Genomic DNA, 6241 nt, shown 5'->3' on the forward strand with positions numbered 1-6241 from the left:
CCCGCCCTTAAACTTTTGTGTACGTTCCAATTAAATTATTGTTGTGGTACATTAGTTAAACACAATACTTATTTTTAAAACTCTTTTGCCTCTTAGTATTTTTCGATAAGCAAGTTTTTATCGAGATGCGGCTTCTTTTTGAATATGTTTACATACAAATTTTATGGGGGTTTCGTTCCTTTAAACCCCCCAAAGGCTTGTGTACGTTCCAATTAAAACTATTATTGCGGTACCATTAGTTAAACACAGTGTTTTTAAAACTTTTCTGCCTCTTAGTATTTTTTCGATAAGGCACCTCTTATCGAGATGTGGCTTCATGTTTAATATGGTTCAAAATATACTTAAAAATGTAAATTATAAATAAATTTTCATATTATTACCAGGTCTCTATGTATAATATTCGTACTTAACCATATACAAATGTGGTGAAATTGTCAAATATTGAAAATATCTCAGCGATAAAAACTGGCTTTTCGAAAAAGTACCTACTAACAGGCAAAAAAGTTTTAAAAACATTGTGTTTTTAAAACTAATGGTGGCACAATAATAATTAAATTGGAACGTACACAAAAGTTTGGGGGGTTTCAGGGGAACAAGCCCCCAAAAAATTTTTTGGGGTGCACAAATTTCACTATAATTTTTTTAAAGATGTTCTTGCCATAACAATGCCACTATGGGACATGTCTATTTTCAATAAAAAATCTAATAGTTTTCGATATATTGGAAAAAATTGATTTTCATTTTGTAACTTCAAAGGACTGTAACTTTTTTTATGTGCACATTTTTACTAAAGTAAGTTAGGTTATATATTTTTGGACCCAGAATCAGTGGTATAATATTTTGTCACAAAAATAGGTACATTTTTTAGTAAAAATGTAACTATATATTATAATATTCTAATCGTATTAATTTATTTCAATTAGTGAGTAAAATTTTGAGTTTTCCAATAAAAAAAAAACAAAAAGGATTGGAGGTGCCGGGCATCGATCCCGGTACCTCTCGCATGCTAAGCGAGCGCTCTACCATCTGAGCTACACCCCCGATGGTTATTAGTTGGAAAATAAGTTAGCTAAAGCGAGTCATACATTTCCTAGAAACGTTACATAATTTTTATTACATATTTGTTACATATTTTATAACTCTTGATTTTATTATTAATTTTCCCAAAAAAGTTTTATTTGTCCAAATTGAATGTTCTTTCCAAAAATAAAATATGTATTAGTCTTTTTTAAAGCGATCCTGAATATTTTTCTCACCAGTATCAGCTAGTGAAAACAGATGTCGTTGGCAGGAATTTTTTTAATATTAGTTTTTTATTACAATAATTATTATAATAAATATTATTTGTATATTTTTTTGTAATTTAAGAACATTGCACTTAAAAACATTATAATTATATCCCTTAAGTGAATTAGCTTAGATTAAAATAAAAAGCAGGTTCTGCAAATATACTAAACTCTTTATTCAACAAAAATCTTAAAAAAATCATATCTACATTTATAATAAGCATAGGTAGACGAAAAATACTTAAATCTACCAAGTCTAATATTAGCATTAATAAAGACAAATTTGAGTCTTTTAACGAAAGTTGCATAACATATTCTCTGTGTTGCAGTTGCAAATAAAAATATTGATCTCAAAAATAATTGTCTACCTAAACCTAAAATCTAAGGTTTGTAGAGGAGACTGGGGCAAAACCCGGCTCGGGGCAGAACGGGAAATGCATCGGTGTGCATAACTTATAGTCGTCATAATATTGGCAATAGCACCATTCGAACGAACGTGGGCTGACTCCATAGATATAATAACCTGTAGATTAGGGATTAGGCAAGGTATGGTCCGCTCTGTGCATCGAGGTGCAACGCGACTATTAAGGATTGCGTGGTCTAACTATCTTTGTCCGTCACATGCGCGGGATCGCTTGGTAAAAGGAGATAGGTAGATAGATCACCGATCGACTGTTTCCGCGTTACGCTTTTTTACTCAGTATGCTTGTCTACGGTTAATCATTCACAGCTTTTCATTCACAGCATGGGCTTTTCATTCACAGTCATTTATTTTGAGCTTCTGTCATGTGTCACATAATATTAATATATCTACATCATACGTTATTGGTAGGTATATACCAATGATACAAACCGCAAAGACGTATGACGGAGATACCTATAGGTATTAATATTATCTGACACATGACAGAAGCTCGAAACACATCACAATCGATGAAAAGCCCAAAATGTCTATGGTTAACTCACTTCAGTCATTAGAAAGAAACTTATAGTCACGTAGTGTGCTTCATTACCTACAGATATAAAATCCATTTTATTTTGATATGTTAAAAATTTGGTGATCTTTATAGAAGTGCTATAAGGTAAGTAAGCAAATTTTATCACGTTTTTCATTAAAATATGATAGATATGTTACTGAATTTTAATATTTCGTTCTGAGAACCGTTTTATATCTTTTACGTTAGACATTACTAATTTTATTTAAAATGATGTCTGTTGGGACAAAGCGGTGGGGGCAAGACGGGCTATTATCTCATCTTGCCGCGCTCTCCTATATTGCCACTACTTTACAGCATTTAAACTTTGTAAGAAGAGTCTGACTAAAACTGGAACTAATAAAAAAAATCAAAGAAAACTAAAGAAGAAAACGAGATGGACACTGACTCATAGGAAGATGATGAAGGTTGTGGTCAGGGCCGGCGATAACGGGCCTGCAAGGGATGCACTGCAGGCGGGCGCCCCTGTTTGGGGGCGCCAAAATTACCTTTTTTCTGTCGGTGCTATACAAAATACTAATTTAAAAGACACCGAAGGGCGCCTATGCTTCTTTTGCAGGCGGGCGCCTTATACCCTAGCGCCGGTACTGGTTGTGGTTGCATCTACTGTGGATACTTATATTTGCAGTCAACTGAAGGATGGGTAGTGTGTAGTGTCTGCCATGGATGAGCTCATAATTCCTACTCAGGTGTTGAGGATGAAGGTGAAGGTGCTCATATTTGTGAACTCTGTCACCTTGACTAAAATACATATCCATTTTGCCCCGTAGGACTGATAAGTTAAGTTCTTTATAACCAAATTACAAAGCAATTTGAATTATAAATACAGTGAGTTATAGGAAGTTTAATAGCAAGTCATCTGTCTTTGTTATTTTTTAATACACAGTTTAGTTTTCTTTCTATGATGTTTTCTTTCTTTCTTAAGTATGGGAGCGTTCAAGTATTACGTAACGCAGGTTGGGGGGGTCAAAAATCTACAAAAATTGCGTTCCGCGATAGTTAAACGCCCATTACAGTGCGTTACGTAGGGGGAGGGGGGTCAAAAATCTTCAAAAATCGCGTTACGTAATACTTGAACGCTCCCTATCCCGTTTTGCCCCGGTCTCCCCTACTTAGAATCTACCAAGTCTAATATTAGAATTAATAAAGACACATTTATGTAACATTAAAGAATATATTTTATAGGTAGTATTAAATTTGAGTCTTTTAACGAAAGTTGCATAACACATATGCTCTATGTTGCACATAAAAATTAGTGATTCAAAAATAATGATTACCTACGTAGAATCTAAGGTTTGTAAATAGTAAGTAATGTTAATGTGCCTATAAAATTGTATATAAACCTAATTTCTAATTTAACCAATGTATGTACGTACTTACATAAGAAATAAATAGATATCAGAATACATTGAAAATAATACGCGATTTTCTAAAGAGAAATCGGTAGAAAAGCCATAATCGATGACCAAACTTATACGGAAATATAAGAAACTGCATAAACAAATCAGAAACGAAATAAAAGTCGTCGAACTGCTCTGATCTGTTTAAGGATAAAAATTATACTTATCTTATCTAGGTATGTAATAGTCTAAGAGCTAGTGAACCTTTTGACTAACGGTCGTCCTGTAAGGCTAGAAATTTGTAGAGTGATAATTCATAGCACACCAAAGCTAAAAACCATGACCTGGCAGGCCTCAGCGGTGCACGTGTATCTACCAGGTGAATCGAAAAGTGCACATTTAGGGGGTAAAATAAACTTTCTCCTGTAAGGTTTAAATTTAAGTATGTGTTTGAGTAAGTCATTTAAAAGAAATGTGTAAAATGACAGGAGATTCTGAAGAGCATAAGACCTTGCCAGGCGAGGGGAAAGATTAGGAGTTTTTCCTAAATTTATTTTTTTTGCATCGAACAAATTTTTTTTAAGTTTTTTGAATCATTCCAAACAGAAAAGGTCTTTGGTGATTTTTCTCTTAAGTTAATAGTTTTTGTTATATAAGCGATTGAAAATTTTGAAAATTGCGAAATCGACCATTTTTAACCCCAAATCGGATATTTATCTAAAAATCTCAAAGTTGCCAAGGTAGGTAGATATTCTTTAAACATTGATTGATGAAATCCCAAAGAGTTTTTTGCAATACAATATCGGAAACCCCTTTGTTTTTTAATTGCTAATCAAGCGGACGCTTCACTGTAGTATAAGTGAGGACGTTTGAGTTGGCATAAATTCATTATCTCGAGAATTGGCAAATTTCAAGAGCAATCTTCAGACAGGTCGATTTTTATTTTTAAATTAGGACTTTTTGGCATATATATAATACTAGTGACGTCATCCATCTGAGCGTGATGACGTAATCGATGATTTTTTTAAATGAGAGTAGGGGTTGTGTGATAGCTCATTTGAAAGGTTATTTAATTCTCTATTCACTAATATAAACAATAACATAATTATTTATACAGGGTGTACAAAAAAATTTTTTTTATTAAATTAACTTTGATTAAATTTGACAAATAGAAGAAAAAAATTTTTTTGTAGACCCTGTATAAATAATTATGTTAATGTTTATATTACTGAATAGAGAATTAAATAACCTTTCAAATGAGCTATCACACAACACCTACTCTTATTTAAAAAAATAATCGATTACGTCATCACGCCCAGATGGATGACGTCACTAGTATTATATATATACCAAAAAGTCCTAATTCAAAAATAAAAATCGACCTGTCTGAGGATTTCTCTTCAAATTTGCCCATTCTCGAGATAATGAATTTATGCAAGCTCAAACGTCCTCAATTATACTACAGTGTAGCGCCCGCTTGATTAGCAATTAAAAAAACAAAGCGGTTTTCGTTATTTTATTGCAAAAAACTCTTCGGGATTTCATCAATCAATGTTTAAGGAATATCTGCGTACCTTGCCAATATTGAAATTTTTAGATAAATGTCCGATTTGGGTTAAAAATGGCCGATTTCGCAATTTTCAAAATTTTCAATCGCTTATATAACAAAAACTATTAACTTAAGAGAAAAATAACTAAGGACCTTTTCTGTTTGGAATGATTCAAAAAGCCTAAAAAAAATTTGTTCGATGCAAAAAGAATAATTTTAATAAAAACCCCTAATCTTTCCCCTCGCCTGGCAAGGTCTTATGCTCTTCAGAATCGCCTGTCATTGTACACATTTCTTCTAAATGACTTACTCAAATACATACTTAAATTTAAACCTTACAGGAGAAAGTTTATTTTACCCCCTAAATTTGCACTTTTCGATTCACCTGGTAGATACACGTGCACCGCTGAGGCCTGCCAGGTCATGGTTTTTAGCTTTGGTGTGCTATGAATTATCACTCTACAAATTTTTAGCCTTACAGGACGACCGTTAGTCAAAAGGTTCACTAGCTCTTAGACTATAATGTAGTATGTTAACCGTTATAAAAAACAAAGGCTGTCCGATATAATTTTGTTCTGACTATAATTATTGATTTAATTAAAAATTGTTTTTTTTATAAATTAAAAAAAATTTGCCGGGCAGGTATTATTTTAGATGTTTTGGATCATTAGAAACAAACAAGGTCACTTGTAATTTGTCTGTTAAGTTGACCGTTTTCGAGTTATAAACAATTTAAAACTAAAAAAGGAAATGACGATTTTAAAAACTCAAAAACACAAGTAAAAAAATATTATTTTTGTAATCATTAAGTACAAACCTTCTTCTATGAGGTCCCGATAAGAATTTTGCCATGTTTTATTCTAAAATATATTTTATTAATTGCTAATGAGGAAGGTTCCTAATTAGTCCAGAAAGCCACTGCGCATCCGCTAGGGAAAATATTCTAATTCGTATTTTTTGCACAATCTTACTCAAAAAGGACTCCTTTTAACAAATTTGCATGTTGCCAGGACCAAAAGGTGGTCAAAAAATGTTTAAACGTTTTTTTTTTTGTTTTTTTTCCAAAGTTAT

General features: G+C 32.5%; 1 non-coding gene across 1 annotated transcript; it reads right to left on the reverse strand.

Annotated features, from left to right (window-relative positions):
* Nucleotides 1-968: 968 nt before the first annotated feature.
* Nucleotides 969-1041, reverse strand: Trnaa-agc (transfer RNA alanine (anticodon AGC)). Its single transcript has one exon. It is a non-coding gene; the product is annotated as a tRNA-Ala (tRNA).
* Between the last annotated feature and the right edge of the window lie 5200 nt (nucleotides 1042-6241).

This window comes from Diabrotica virgifera, chromosome 9, assembly GCF_917563875.1.
Source record: "Diabrotica virgifera virgifera chromosome 9, PGI_DIABVI_V3a".
Classification (NCBI taxonomy): Eukaryota; Metazoa; Arthropoda; class Insecta; order Coleoptera; family Chrysomelidae; genus Diabrotica; species Diabrotica virgifera.